The sequence below is a fragment of the Carcharodon carcharias genome, chromosome 12 (assembly GCF_017639515.1).
Source record: "Carcharodon carcharias isolate sCarCar2 chromosome 12, sCarCar2.pri, whole genome shotgun sequence".
NCBI classification, from domain to species: Eukaryota; Metazoa; Chordata; class Chondrichthyes; order Lamniformes; family Lamnidae; genus Carcharodon; species Carcharodon carcharias.
Genome location: NC_054478.1, coordinates 137,456,630 through 137,472,544, shown reverse-complemented (window position 1 = coordinate 137,472,544; position 15,915 = coordinate 137,456,630). Strand labels below are relative to the sequence as shown.

General features: G+C 44.9%; 1 long non-coding RNA gene across 1 annotated transcript; it reads right to left on the bottom strand.

Annotated features, from left to right (window-relative positions):
* Window positions 1-1,294: 1,294 nt before the first annotated feature.
* On the bottom strand, window positions 1,295-9,360 carry LOC121285281. The gene is made up of 2 exons (XR_005944624.1): window positions 9,087-9,360; window positions 1,295-4,251 (listed from the first exon to the last, which is right to left on the bottom strand). It is a non-coding gene; the product is annotated as an uncharacterized LOC121285281 (long non-coding RNA).
* Between the last annotated feature and the right edge of the window lie 6,555 nt (window positions 9,361-15,915).

The window sequence follows — 15,915 nt, the reverse complement described above, 5'->3', positions numbered from 1 at the left end:
CATCTATGCATCTATGTGTAACATGTTTGAGACTGAATGCAATGGACTAGTGGGTGAGGATTGGCTGGATTAGGCGGGCTGGGATTGAAGGGTCCAGGATTGGCCGTGTCAGCGTGGGCTGCGTCAGCATTGGCTGCATCAAAATTGGGTAGGTCACCACAGTTCTTCAGTCTTATTTCTGCCATAGGGGGTAGTGGGGGTGGGGATACAGTCTGGGATGCACTCCTTGTAGCCCATATTCATGTTATTAATTTGATAATCATTATAATGACCAGTTTTCTCTTATATTTCTTGCTCCCAGATGTTCAAAACCCTCGCACCCTACGAGAGTGAGAAAAGTCAGATTGCTCGGAATGAATGTAAAGAAGTATTTGATGCTATCACGTTCCCTGACAGAGGTGAGACCAGATAATACAGCAGGCAATCTTTGAACTAAGCCTCAATAAACTTGTGAAGAGGTGCTTGCTGATTATCACCCCTTAATGACAGCGTTAATGTTATTGTTCTGCCCCCTGTTGTGGACTTGCCCGCCTGAGGAAATAGTTTGTCTTTGTCTATATTAAACACCTCAGATAAACCTCACAATCTGCTTAGATTATCAATCTGCAACACTCTTTGGGTTGGCTCAGTGTTCCCAGTGAGTACACCGAGATATCTGTGAGTTGTCTCTCATGATGTGTCTGTCCACATACGTTGGGGGTGACATCGCTTAATTTAGCACATGCTTCAGAGGCAGATTTTATTCTGATAAATATTTCACAATTATATTGAGGCACCTCAGGATGCAGCATGCTGTATGGAGACAAGGTGAATTTTATTGCACTCTCCGTAATTTCCAAGTCGGAACATTTTGTAATGCATTTTTACAAATTTTATGAATAAAATATATTTTTCAGAAAAAGAATCCTTTCCCCTGATACAACATTCTTCTGTGGGTGGCCCAGAGATGGGACATAGGCTCGAGCTGTATATGTTAATATGTTAATAGGCAGGTTTTGTACAATCTAATCAAATCTCCTGGCCTAGTCTTAATTGATTAAAATATTCGGAGTTTTCCAAATATTTCTTATCCTGATGAGCCTAGATTTTTAGATGCTTTTTCACCTCTTCCAGTCGATCCCACGATCGTATCTATATGTGACACACAAGGGAATAAGAGTGGTGCATGTAGGCGGGATTCAACCTCCTTCTCCGAGACCCCGGGTTGATCCGGCTTTCGCGTGAGGCAATTGCCCTCTTAACTATGGCTCAGACCGGGACTCAGGTCAGGACAAACAACTCGGGACGTCCGTTGTTTGGATTCTCGAACAGGACGGTTTATTCAAGCTTGTTACCAGCATACGCAGGGAGAGCCCTCTGAGTCCGTCCAGAGGTACTCTGCCGTAATTACAAAGTCTCGTAACTTATATAATTTTCACGTTACATCTTTGCACGCAACTCATCAATATTATCAGGCTAAAATGTTGATCAAACACAGAACACTATTCTTATCTCCACCTTGATTACAAGGGTGGCTATTAATGTTCCTCATTCATCTTGTGTTTTCTCAGGCTTTACTATCAGTCAATCCTTCATGTGTTATCACCCTGTCTTTACATCTGGTTTAACTAAGGATTTTTAAACTGCTATACTGGTTTGCGCCAGTTATATTTTTGCTGTGCCCTACAATATCCTTTTGTGTTTCAGCCTTCTATTATCACGTGGTGATAGTGTCTGTATATCTGTGCAAAGTCTAAAGCAAGTCCCTGTTTTTACCAACTGTGTGCTTCACTAAGCCTTACTTGACCTTTGGAACCCATGTCAACTCTAGGGTGGTTACGTGTATTTTGCTATTCTCTAGCCCTTGTCGTGGATATGCCTCTTCAGTCCCCACTGTTGACCTATGGCCATGCCCATGCAGGCCCTAATTATATATAGTTTATATTGTCATAGATTTTTCCCTCTTTCACTGCCTTTCCTCGCCCGCTAAGTGGTAATGGTCATCTTAATTCCACCATGTCCATAGCGTATCATTCCCTTTGCCATCTCCTGGTGTTCCTCTTAAAGCAATACATAATTATGATTAATATGACAATTATCAGTGCTTGGATTACAACCAGTATGTGTGAGAGGATTCTCAACCATGGGTGCACATTCACATTCATACTCCAGTCCCAAATTAGTGCCATAATAGAGTTTTTCCTTAAAAGTTCATTAACTCTCTCCTGATTGGTCCAAATCTTCTGCTCAACGTCATTCCATTTGTAGATTATGTCGGTTGCTTCTGTGATGAGTTGGTTCCAGTTAGCATCGATAGGGGGAATTGTGGTAGGGTGCGGTGCACAGTCATATATTTCTATGTCGCTATCAGTTCGTCGAATTTTTGCGTTGGCCTGAACGATTGTGTTCTTTTGTAGTGGTTCTAGGATGTTGCTCCCAAAGGTTAGCCTTTCCCTGGAGTCCTTAATTATCACATTATAACTTGGCAAAATACAAGGCTTATTCCGGACAGTATAGTTCAAACCAGTGGTTACAATATAATGATGAGTAGTATTATGGGTCCTTCCATATACTTAGTCGGGTCTACACGTATCAAACAATTATCCCAGTGATTAAGGCCGCACAATCCTTCATTAATTATAGCATATTCTGGGCACAACCAGATATTCTCAGCTTGATGACATTGAGCTCGCCTCAACCCTTTTGTCCCGTTGTTCATTCTTACTGCCCACCTCAGGGCTTCTGGGGTCCTCATTCACACTTTCTCCTTTACCCATCCCATGTTTTCGACTCGGTATAACTTGGATCTTAGGCTATCGTTCCTGGCTTTAGGTATATTTAAGATTATACCCAAAATTATTGCTCCTCCCTTTTTTGCCACTACACTTGAGCTTGGGTGGCCAGAGAGACATCTCTAATGTTGATGTTTCCTTGAGATGGCACCCGTGCCCACCTTTGTAAGGTTTTCTCACCTATCCAATCTGGCACCTGATAATTTTTAAGTCGCAGCAAATTCTTGTCTACTTGAGCCAAAACCCAGGACCCATACAGGGTGCATACAGCATCCTGTATTTCGTTCTTTTCTTTGCTCTCTTGCCTGCTGATCAATCAGTTAACTGTGCCAGATATTAGTTTAAGCTGCTTCAGTCCCTTTTTAATTAAGATGGTCAGCTTCTTGCTATTCTGGCCTGTCGCCTCCTGAGTACCATATCCATCCTGGACTATCTGCGTCATATGGGCTTTTAATTTATCAATCTCCATCTGCAGAGTTCCTATATTCATAGTAGCTTCTCCAGCTGCATAACCTATCCCTGCTACTTCTAAAATTCCCCTTTTCCTACACTTCCTCCCTGAAGCCACCCCCTTAAGTCCTTCGGGTAGGGGTTATTATAGTAGCGTTTATCGACTGCTGTGCCTCAACATCCATTTGCAACCCCTTCTGGTTGACGACCTCCCTTAACAATTTGGTATGTAGATCTTTCAGTTTGTTGTGGCACCATTCTGGCATATTGAGTCCTGTCAGATCAACTACTATCTTTACATGGGTATACCCTGGTACAATAATCACCTCTTCTCCCTCTGGGATCACTACTAAACCTGTATTTAAGGGTACTACTTCCGTCCCATTTTTAAGGCATTCCGGGGGTTTTGGGGTGGTCGTTGTTCCTGCCATCACCATACGCAGTGTCGTCTGCAGAGTGGGGGTGTTCTGGGTTTTATTAATTTATCTTAATTTTCACCATTGATCCGTTAGAGTTCAAACCCCTCTCATTATGGGATTCTGTCGACAGGGAAGCTCGTGACCCTTTTGTGGTGTTACATTTGAGGCCCATTTCCCCATTACACGTTGTAAATGTGCTCCCTTGTCACGAGCATAAACCCACCCTGTTCCCCTCAGGTGTGACTGTTACAGCTGTGTTTTCCATGGTTATGCACCCCATTGTTGCATTGCCAACAGATTTCCAGCTACTTTCATTTATAGGTTTCCCTATACAAGTTTCCCCTCGTGCAATTTACTGTAAAGGCAATGCTACCACTGCTTTTCATATATACCTCATTGCCCTTACAACTTCCACTTGTTCCTCGGGTGGTGTTAAACCAGAGCCCAGGTCCCGTTACACTACCGCTAGTATCCTGTCACACCCACGTTACATCATTGTACACGCAACCTTGTCCTGCGGTACAGTCTCCTTCACCGTCACCTTGATCGGTGGCAGCTCCATTCGTCCTGTGCGTTCTGTGTTGTGAGATGTCAGGCTGATGATTATGCACCTGCAAAACATAAAGCAGCAAGCGGCTCCAAGCTAGTTAATATATGGTTTTAACTGTTTCCAATGTCTCCATTTCCCTGCCCTTGCTCATCCACCAAAGCACAGGTATGTCCCTTGACGATGATATCATAAGGCCCCTCCCATTGGGGCACCATTCCTCCAGTCACTGGTAGACATTTTACCATTACCTTAGTACCTACTTCAGGCACGTTTTTGTCCTCAATTTTGGCTTCATTTTCCCAATCTTTAATTTTCTGCTGATCCTTTACTGTTCTTCGTAGGATGTGTAGTTGTTTGGCTAGCTCCCTTACATAATTGAAGACCGTTCCTTTGGAGCAGTCCAATTCTGGCCCTCCTGTAATAAGGTTCTCTGGTAGCCGCTTCAGTTGTCCTGTCACAATCTCGAAGGGGCTCAGTCTTTCCCCCTACCAGGTGCTGCCCTTTGCTCCATTAAGGTGGAGGGGAGCAGATCCACCCATTTACTCCCAGTTTCCATCATTGCCATGGTTAGACTATTTTTTAATGTCCTGTTCATCCTCTCCACCATCCCTGAGCTCTAGGGGTGGTAGGGAATATGGTATCTCTGCCTTATCCCTAGCAGGGCATATGCTTCCTTGATTACCCTCCCGGTAAAATGCGTCCCCTGGTCTGAATCTATCTGTACCGGCACACTCCATCGAGGGACCACCTCTTCTGCTAATATCTTAGCCACAGTTCCAGCTGTGCAGTCTTTCGTTGGGAAAGCTTCCACCCACCTGGTAAATTGGTCTATTAATACCAGACAGTAATGTTTTCCCCTAGCGGTAGACAGGGGTCCTATAAAGTCCATCTGCACATTTTTCCAGGGTCGGGCTTGATGTCCCATTTTAACCTTGATGGGTTTCCCTGGTTCCACTTGTGTGCATATTATGCAACTTTGATAAAACTTCATTATGTCCCTTCCCATGCCTGGCCAACACCAGCATTTCCGCATCGGCGCCCACATCTTATTCCTACCCTGGTGCCCACTCCATGGTATACTTCACATAGGCATTGCCTTAAGCTCTTAGGTATGACCACCTGATCCTCGTACCTCCAAATTCCTCCAGGGGTTTCTCTAGCCCCTGCCTTTTCCCATTCGCCCTTTCCCTTGCTTGAGGCTGCATCCTGCATTTGTTGCACATTTATGTCTTCCTCACTTGGCTTCCCTGGTTTCCCAACTGCGGCCACTAATTCCAACTCCCTCTCATGTATCATTTGCTTGGCTGCCTCATCAGCCCATGCATTCCCCTGTTGCTTTCTATTAATAATTTTCTTACCTTTACCTTGACTATTGCTGCCTCCCTTGGGTTGTTGGCTGCTTCCACCAGTGCTTTGATTCTTAATTCATGTCGTATATTACACCCCTCCGAGGAGGTTTTGTATCCCCTGTGGCTCACGCCACCATATAATCATGTACTACCCCAAAAGCAGACCTGCTATCTGTAAACACTGTCACCCTTTGACCTTCCCCCATTTCTAGGGCTTTGGTTAATGTCACTAGCTTGGCCACCTGGTCTGAGTTGCCACCGCCCAGGCCTCCTCTGGCCATCAACTCATCTATTTACCCCACCACTGCCCAGGCAGTGCGAGGTACTCCATTTACATACTTCCGGGATCCATCCACCAAAACTCCAGAACTCCTTCTCCTTCAAGACGGAGCTTGGAGATCCTTCCCCACTTTCCCTCTTCGACTTCCTCTACACATACATGTTCCTGACTATTTGTCACCATATATCCTGCGGGTTCTCCCAGCTATCCTTCACTACTTCGAGATGCTTATCTCCTGGCAATAGCACCGCTTCCCACTTAGCCCTTCGGCTATCCGACACTGACCCTAGTTTTCCTGTTTCCAGCAGCTGCATTAAACTATGTGGTGAATGCAATATAACCTTGCCCATCATTGTTATGGGTTCAGATACCTCCACTGCCCACGTGGCACAATTGAGAGCTCGCACACACTATGTAGCCCTCTGGCTACTGGGTCTACTTTAGATGAGTAGTATCCCACTGGTCTGTATCTGTCTCCATGTCCTTGTGTTACTACAGCAGTGTTAAATTCACCATCATCTTGACAGTCGATGTGGAATGGTAATCTAGCATCTGGCAATCCCAGCGCTGGGGCTGATGCCAAGACCTGTTTAATTTTGTCAAAGGCACCCTCCTGTTCCTTTCCCCACTCTATTCTCTCCATGGGTGGTTTCCCACCTTTGGTCAGTTCCTGTAGGGTTCTATCTTTTCCGCATAGCCCTCTACAAATATTCTGCAGTAATTAAATAATCCTAACACTTGCCTCACTCCCTTGACTGTAACTGGGAGGGGCATGTTCAGAATGGCCTTAAGCCTCTCTTGGGGAATACTTTTAGTACCTTGGCTAATTATGTGCCCCAGATACATTACTTCTCCATTCCCCAACTGTGCATTTTTAGGGTTGATCTTTCGTCCCACCCTCCAGATTGCAAGCAGCACTTCCTTCAGTGCCCTTTCATGCTCTTCCTCACCTGGGGAGGCTATTAGTATGTCATTCATGTACTGTAGGATGGCACTCTCCTATAACTCCCACCATAGCCTTAGGGAATATGGCTGGGTTGTTATGGAATCCTTGCAGCAATTTAGTCCAGGTGTACTGTTCGTTGCCTATTGTGAATGCAAATGTGTCCTGATGCTCGGGGTGCACTGGAATTGACCAAAACCCATTAGCTATGTCTAGTACTGTGAATATTTTATGGTTATTACAGAGCTCATTCAGGATGATCACTGGGTTCGCCACTATCGGGTGTTCCCTATCAGCATATTTGTTCAGGGCTGTATAGTCTATAGTAAGTCTATAAGACCCATCCAGTTTCCTGACTGGCCAGATTGAGGAATTTGTTGTGGATACGGTTTTTCTTACCACTTCTTGCCTTGCTAAGTCATCAACAATTTGTTTAACGGCCTCTATGGCCTCTGGTTTTATCGGATATTACCTATGAGGAGGATGCACTTTCCCTGTCACAACCACTGATTGGACATTCAACATCCCACAATCCTGTTTTGACTGCGCCCAGGTAGCAGGGCAGCCAGTCTTTCCCATCTATTATTCACCTTCCATATTGGGGTGCTGGGGTTACATGGCATATCATATCCCTGATGTTTCTTCCCCAACAGTTTTTCCTAAAGGGTTTCCTCCACCTTACCCTCAACTCTCGGGTGTTTACTACGGCTCCGAACATTTCCAATAGGTCTATCCCTAATTTGTTCCCCTCATTCATTTTACATACCCAGATCCTACCCCGCCTGGTTATTCCTGCTATTGTCAGGCCTAATTCCTCTCTTAGTGCTGCACTCCTAGCGCCTCCTATGACTCCCTGGATTCGTGTAGTTTTAATGGTTATTGATACATCTTCATTTGTGATAGAGATAGAGGCTCCTGTATCTACAAGCATATTGCACTGCTGGTCCCCTAACAGTGCGCTCACATATATCCTTGGATCCTCATTACTACCACTACCGAGGGCTGATACCTGTCAATGCCCTATAAATTTCTGCAGTTCTTCTGCAGTTATCTGGATCACGGTCCCTGCTGCTGGGGTACTGGGGGCAGCCATCCTATCTCCCTGTTCCTGCCTGGGTCCTTTTCCTTCTTTATCTCCACCCTTCACCTAGCAGTCCTCTTTCTTAGGCCCAGGCTTTTTTTGCAATTGTCACACTTTATAGTACCCTTGGCTCCGGGCTTACTTTTACAGCCCCGAGCGTAGTGTCCTTCTTTATTGCATACAAAGCATTTTACTCCCCTGCCTCCCATGGAGGGGGCTACTCTGCTCACGTGGGCTTTCCCCTGCTTAGCATTAGCCTCAGCCTTCATAGCCCAAGTAATTATTTCCCTGTAATTGTTTCTTACTGGGAGCCCCAGGTCCAGTATCCTTTTCAGATGGGATCCCATACCGTCCTTCAGTAATTGCAGAAAGATGTCATTATCTCTCTCGGGGTTATTTATCCCCCCTTCATGGAAATAGGCCTGGAACTTAGCTTCCACTTATTTCTCCACTTTTTCCTTTGGTTCTTGCACTATCAGGGTCACCTTAGCCCAGTTAGCCTCACTCCTTCCCAGGGCCCTCCTCACCGCCCTTTTCATTCCCTCAGACTTCTGTGGTATTGCCTACTTGCTGAATCCAGGTCCTGTCTTGGTACCTCTGGCGCAAATTTCCCCACACCCCTCTCGGCATCCCGGCTCGCAGTATTACCCTCACATCATCTAAGGTCAAATTGTGTGCCTCCATTAACTCATCCATTTTGTCCCAAAAGGACCCGTTTTAGAGGGGGGTAGCTCATTGAGGAGCATCTGTTGCTGTCAGGGGCTTTTCTATCACTACGTCCGTGACTAGCCCTCCCTGTGATTTCCTTGTGATCCTGATTGAGGCCATTCCTACTGTCCCAGTATCATCCCCATTGTAGGGGGGTGGGTGGGTCATCATCATCATGGTGACCATATTTCATGGCCTCATCATAAATATTCCAATCGTTGGGATTCCAGTCCCAATCATCTGGGCCATTCCCCAGTGGAAGGGGCCGAAGGCCTCACAGCTGCTACCCCTCCAGATATCATTCACCCTCTTGGCTGACTGTCTGCTTCCTGTTTGTTGCTATTTAGGGCAGCCACTCTTGCCTGCCTAGCCCCTTTGTTAATTCTATTCTTCATCAGGGCTGCCAAAATTACTACCCCCTTTTCATATTTGTCCTTTGTCTGTGCGGCCCACCAAGCTTTTTGTTCTGCTTCACTGGCCTCGGGATTACACCCCTTTTCCGTCATCCGTCTAATTAATTTTCGGTTGTGTTTACCTTCTTGTACAATGGAACCGTCTGGTCCCCACCTAAGATTCTCCCCCATATGACAGATGCCCTTCTCGGCCATACTGTAAGGACTGTCCGTCCCTGCTTTTTACCATGCTCGCCTCGCGCTTTGTTCTCCTCCCACCTGGTGGTATACGCTTCCTTCCGGGCGAGTCCTATAAGAATCCGGATTATGGTCTCCTCCAGGATCCCACCTCCCAAATCCTCTTTTTATACTAGTTTTATAGCGCGAGCGTTATTGTTCGTAGAATCCCGACTTTTATTCTTGCTTTCTTTTGTGCTACGCCTTACGTGCTACACAACAGCTGGGTGTTCTGACCAGGCTCGCATGGTAGAACAAAACCAGTACGCGCCCTATCAGTACCTTCCACATTGCTGCTGGCTGCTACTGCGTGCACCCTGCTCGCAGCGCCAGTTTGTAGGCGGGATTCAACCTCCTTCTCCGAGACCCCGGGTTGATCCGGCTTTCGCGTGAGGCAATTGCCCTCTTAACTATGGCTCAGACCGGGACTCAGGTCAGGACAAACAACTCGGGACGTCCGTTGTTTGGATTCTCGAACAGGACGGTTTATTCAAGCTTGTTACCAGCATACGCAGGGAGAGCCCTCTGAGTCCGTCCAGAGGTACTCTGCCGTAATTACAAAGTCTCGTAACTTATATAATTTTCACGTTACATCTTTGCACGCAACTCATCAATATTATCAAGCTAAAATGTTGATCAAACACAGAGCACCAACTATTCTGATCTCCACCTTGGTTACAAAGGTGGTTATTAATGTTCCTCATTCATCTTGTGTTTTCTCAGGCTTCATGTGTTATCACTCTGTCCTTGCACCTGGTTTAACTAAAGATTTTTAAACTGCTATACTGGTTTGGGCCAGTTATATTTTTGCTGTGCCCTACAATATCCTTTAGTGTTTCAGCCTTCTATTATCACGTGGTGATAGTGTCTGTATATCTGTGCAAAGTCTAAAGCAAGTCCCTGTTTTTACCAACTGTGTGCTTCACTAAGCCTTACTTGACCTTATGGGAGTGGCTTCCAGTGAAACTGTGTTGGAAATTAAGTGGACTGCTTTCTGCTTACTCGCAAGCAAACCTGAAAGACCTATAGACACCGAGTGATGGTGTCTCCCAGCCCTATTGCAACAAGACTCTCCCCATTCCCTTCAGTAGGATGCCAAATCTGTATTTCACAATGAATCATTGGTAGAGGGTAGTTTGAACACAGATGAGATACACAGGACATTGGATAGGAGCAGCTGGGGGAGATTGTTCATCTTCAGCAGGGGGCAATATATGGTTGAACATTGTTGTGCAAAGAATTGCTTCCTGACATCACCCCTGAACAGCTGCTCTGTAAGAACTTGGGGTCTTGAATAAACAACTATTTTCTGTCTAGTATGAGATTAGCTAAACAGCATTGATCCTCTCTTTGGAAAGAGAATTTCTAAACACTTTGACCTGTAAACAGTGTTAGTTCAGGCTGCCATGTTGACATTCTAAGTAGGTGGGATGATGTCTTGTGCTCTCCCTTATGTATGCAAGTGTTTAGAAAGGACCAGGGTGTAAGCTAAAAAGCTGGTCTCAAGCAGGATGGTGAACTGGGGTGGGGGGGTTGATGGTAAGCACCCTGACAGTTTGGGTACCTGTCTGTGTCGATTGGTCAGGATGGTTTGAATAGATGATTGACATTGGGTAAGCTACCAGCCCCCAGAAAAAGAATATATTAACAAGTGCTGAAGGACAGGGTCCATGTCCTGCTGAGGTCCCGGTGATATACTGGTGAGGTGTCGTGGTGAGGGTGCAGTGCTCTTAAAATAGAGGAGGTGGTGGGTGATGAGATCAACACACTTTGTGCCAACTGTCTGTCTGCCCTCTGGGACCAGTAAACCACTGTCAGGGTTGTATACGTTTTCTGTCTAATTAGTTACTGTATCATATATAAACTATTGTTTCTTATCAAACGTAATTAAAAATCTTAAAATTACTTCCGACTAGTTGATTGCCTATTTAGGGTTCTGTGGGCCCAAACCCCAGAACCTTACAGCTCTAATATTAAGGCTCTGCCATCAATCCTCGATGGGAGCCTCTTCACAGGGCGGTCTGTAGCTGCAGCTGAAGACGAGCAGTCTTGGAGAGTCTCCGAATCTGTCTGGAATGCTGGCTCCCCTGGTCTGCTGGATCAAGACCACCTCGTGCAGCTTCCCTGTTCCCCAACACGTCCAACAAAAGCCTTAATCGGTCCTTATACCCAACACCAGGTTCCTGAAGCAACTGCCCGCACCCTCCCATCCCCGTATTTGCCTCCATTTTAGAGAATGTACTTTTTACTGATAATCTGAAAACACTCACTTAGTTACTATTCACAGGTAGATCATGTTTAATTCATGTAATCGCCTCTGATTAAATCTTGATTGCTTGCAGCGCTATTCACTCCTGATCCAAATGGCTTTTACAAATGCAACACATTGAACTCATTCCTTTAAAATGTTTTACTTTAAAATTTGGTGGAGTTTACAATATAAACTTCATTTTAAATGGTGTTGGTGTTCTGTGAAGTGGTACAGATGGGAGGTGTGACAGAGCTGTTCAATACGTCCCTCTCTCACTGATATATTCACTCTCACACTCTGGGGAACCAGAAAAGGCATTGTCCTACTGGAACTAACTCAGAGACGTATTAGGAGCAGGGAGTTCCCTAATGTTGTGTGGACAGATGTGGAGGTAATCTGAGCCTGTCTGTCAGTGGTGTTTTAACGCAGCAAGCTCATTGATATCTTATTTCTGAGCTGGTTGTCAATTGCGTGACAGTGGGTGCAATGAGGACCCGTAAGACACCAGCTCAACTCAAGTATGAAGGGCCAGCTCAACCAACCTTCCCCTCGCATATCCCCCCCCTCCCCCACCCGGTGTAACACCCCCTTGCCCTCTCCTCCTTCCTCACCCCTCTCCCCCACCAATCTCCACAACAGTGTTTGTGCGTGAGCGGGTGTGCGAGGTGGTGTATGTGTGAGTATGAGTGTTTATGAGAGTGAGTGTATGGAAGTGAGTGTGAGAGTGTGTATGAGTGCCTGTATATGTGTGTCTGAGTTTGTGTGTGTGCGAGTGTGAGAGTGAATATGTCAATGAGAGAGTGTGGGAGTGGGGGGATTTGTGAGTGAGCATAACTGTGCACATGTGAGTCTCTGTGTGTGTTTGTGTGTGTGTGTGTATGTGTGTGTGTGTGTGTGTGTGTGCGAAAGAGAAGGTGTGTGTGTGAAAGAGAGGGAATTTGTATGAGTGAATATTTGGGATTGTCAGAGTGTGTGTGTCTGTGTGTGCGCATGCACGAGTGCTTGGGGGAGTATGTGTTTTAAAGAACATATTTTTATTTTTTCTTGGGCTGTAGTTTTAAGATTGGACTGTGGCTTTAACAACTACCATGGCTGCAGTTTAAAAGAGATGTTCACTAGAGCAGGAAATAGAAAATCTACAATGTTGCTATCTCCTGGAGCAGTGCGTGCCAGATTGGACAGAATGGTGCTGGAACGGAGACCTGGTTTAAGAGGGAGCTGCCTAGCAAGAGTGTTTTGATTGGCTCCTGACTAAGTGGCCAGGTTGTGTGTGAGGACAGTGCAGTAGGTCAACTCCTAGCCTGAAAAGAGGAAAGACCTGAAACCCCTCTCTCCTGTGTTTTGTAAGACTCCAGTAATGCTGCCATAGTAGCTAGCTGGCTATTCCTCACCGTGCTGTATCCTGCTTTCTTTGAGAAACTCCAGTCTGGAGGAAAAGGGGAAAAGTGACGAGTAGAGATATTAAAAGCAAGTTTCAACCAGAGAACCACAGACTGCAAGTGCTGGGAGACCACCTCCTGTCAGCCACAACAACCTGCAAGGAATTTGGAAGAAAGCAATCAAAGCCAACCCATCTAATCCTGAACTCCAGATTGGTACTATTGAACTCTTTTACCTCACCCTTAAAATCCATGTTGTGTGTGTGTGTGTATGTGTGTGTGTGTGAGTATGCACGAGTGTTGGTGGGAGTGTGTGTTTGTGTGTGTGTGCATGAGTGCTTGAGGGAGTGTGTGTGTGTGTGTGTCTGTGTGTGTGTGTACGAGTGCTTGAGGGAGTGTGTGTGTGCCCATGCATGAGTGCTTGTGGGAATGTGATTTGTGCGTGTGTGTGTGTGCACGCACGAGTGCTTGTGGGAGTGTGTGTGTGCGCACAGGCGCTTGTGGGAATGTGTGTGTTTGCACACACGAATGTGAGTGCGTTTGGGAGTGTGCACATTTGAGAATATGTGTATGTGTTTGAAAGTGTGTGTGCATTAGAGAATGTGTGTGCACATGAGAATGCGTGTGAATGTGAGTGCGTGCAACTATGCATATGTGAGTCAGAGTGTGAAAGTGTGTGAGATTGAGTGCATCTGAGAGTGAGTGTGTGTGTGACTATGAATATGAGAGCTTGTGTGTGTGTGTGTGTGTGTGTGTATGTATTTGTGTGTGTGTGAGTGAGAAAGTGAGTGTGTGTGTGTGAGAGAGAGAGTGTGAGTGAGAGTATGTCTGTGTATTTTTGTTTGTGTGCTTGTGTGTGTGAGTGTGTGTGAGAGTGAGTGAGTGTGGGAGTGCATTGAGGCCTTCATCAGTAAATTTATAACACCTCCTCAATTATCTGTTGAGCTTCCATCAGTGTAAGAACAGCTTCTTATAAACTGTTTATACCTGGCCGACCTTATTAAAAACTATTTGTTTTACTTTCCGCAGTTTATTTACAGGCTGTTCAATGCACGTTGCCACACATTGACATTTCTAAATGGTTTCAGAAGTTTTAAAAATGACTTCAAACTTTATCAAAGTCTTTCCAAGTGTTTGACAGCATCCGTGGAGAGAGAAACAGAGTCAATGTTTCGAGTCTGTATGACCCTTTTTCAGAGCTACAGAGAAGTAGAAATGTGATGAAATTTATACTGTTTAAGGAGGGTGGAGCAGGTGAAGCTGGATAGAAGGCCAGCGATAGGTGGGAGGCTAAGGAGAGATTGACAAAGATGTCATGAACAAAGGGAGAGTTAATGGTAATGGTACTGGATAAAGGAGGTGCTGATAGTGGCATAAAGGTAAGAAAGCAGAGCATGTGAATGGCAGAACAAGGGTCAGCACTCTGAAAGAACAACATGGAACAAGTAACAGATACCCTTTTGGGGTTGGGGTGGAGGGATGGGGTGGTATTTGGGGAAAAAGGATGGAAACAGGGATAAAATAGGGATAAAGCAAATAATACATGAATAAAAAATGAAAATAAGTGGATAAAAATTGAAATAAATTTAGAAAAAGGGATTTAAAAAGGGGTGAAGATTGAGGAGAGAGTTCATGGTCTGAAGTTGTTGAACTCAATGCTAAGTCCAGAAAGTTGTAAAGTGCCTAATCAGGAAATGTGGTGCTGTTCTTCCAGTTTGTGAACATCCCAGTGAAGCTCAATGCAAACTGGAGGAATAGCACCTCATCTTCCGATTAGGCATGTTACAATCTCCTGGGCTTAACATTGAACGCAACAACTTCAGACTATGAACCCTCTCCTCTATCCTCACTCCTTTTTAAATCCCTTTTTTAAAATTTACTTTTTATTTTTATCCACTTATTTTCATTTTTATTCATTTATTTCATTGTTTTATCCCCTTATTTATCCCTGTGTCCATCCTTTTCCACAACTACTGCCACCTCTCCCATCCCACCCCCAAAAGGGTATCTGTCACTTGTTCCATGTTGTTTTTTCACAGTGCTGACCCTTGTTCTGCTATTATTACATTCTGCTTACTTACCTTGATGCCACTATCAGCACCTCCTTTAGCCAGTACCACTACCATTAACACTCCCTTTGTCTTTTTGTCCATGACATCTTTGTCAATCTCTCCTTAGTCCCCACCTATTGCTGGCTTTCTATTCAGCTTCACCTGCTCCACCATGAACAGTATAAATTTCATCACATTTTTACTTCTCTTTAGCTCTGAGGAAGGGTCATATGACTTGAAACATAAACTCTGTCTCTCTCCACAGATGCTTTCAGACCTGCTGAGTTTTTCCAGCATTCTGTTTTTATTTCAGATTTCCAGCATCTGCAGTATTTTGCTTTTTTCTTTACAAGTGTTTTCTAAGTTCCATTAAACTTTCTCTTTCTTCACAATGAACTTGTGGCTGTGTTGATGTTCCTGTCATTTTCTCCCTCTTTGGTGAATTCCTGATGATCTCTTTTCTGCATGTGTAATAGCTGCGATCTGCCAGCAGAGGGTGGTGATGTATCACTTTAATCACAAGATACAGAAACAGGTTTAAGGAGGAGACAAAAACAAAAAAACTGCGGATGCTGGAAATCCAAAACAAAAACAGAATTACCTGGAAAAACTCAGCAGGTCTGGCAGCATCGGCGGAGAAGAAAAGAGTTGACGTTTCGAGTCCTCATGACCCTTCGACAGAACTGTTCTGTCGAAGGGTCATGAGGACTCGAAACGTCAACTCTTTTCTTCTCCGCCGATGCTGCCAGACCTGCTGAGTTTTTCCAGGTAATTCTGTTTTTGTTAAGGAGGAGACACTTTGACCCTTTTTTAATTTATTCTTCCCCAGAGACAAAAGATCCCCCATTGCAGCAGCGAGCTGCTTCTGAAATGAATTTGGACTTTTCACTCCCAGTGCCAAATCAGTTCCTGAAATGATCTTTTCTTTTTTCCTCCCTGGAATTATCTTTCCCCTTTTCACACTGTTATAGAGTTGATCTGCAGACAACTTTTCTTAGTGGAAACATTTAACTTTATTTACAAGACAGCAGCAGCAACTACATGTGTGCATCAA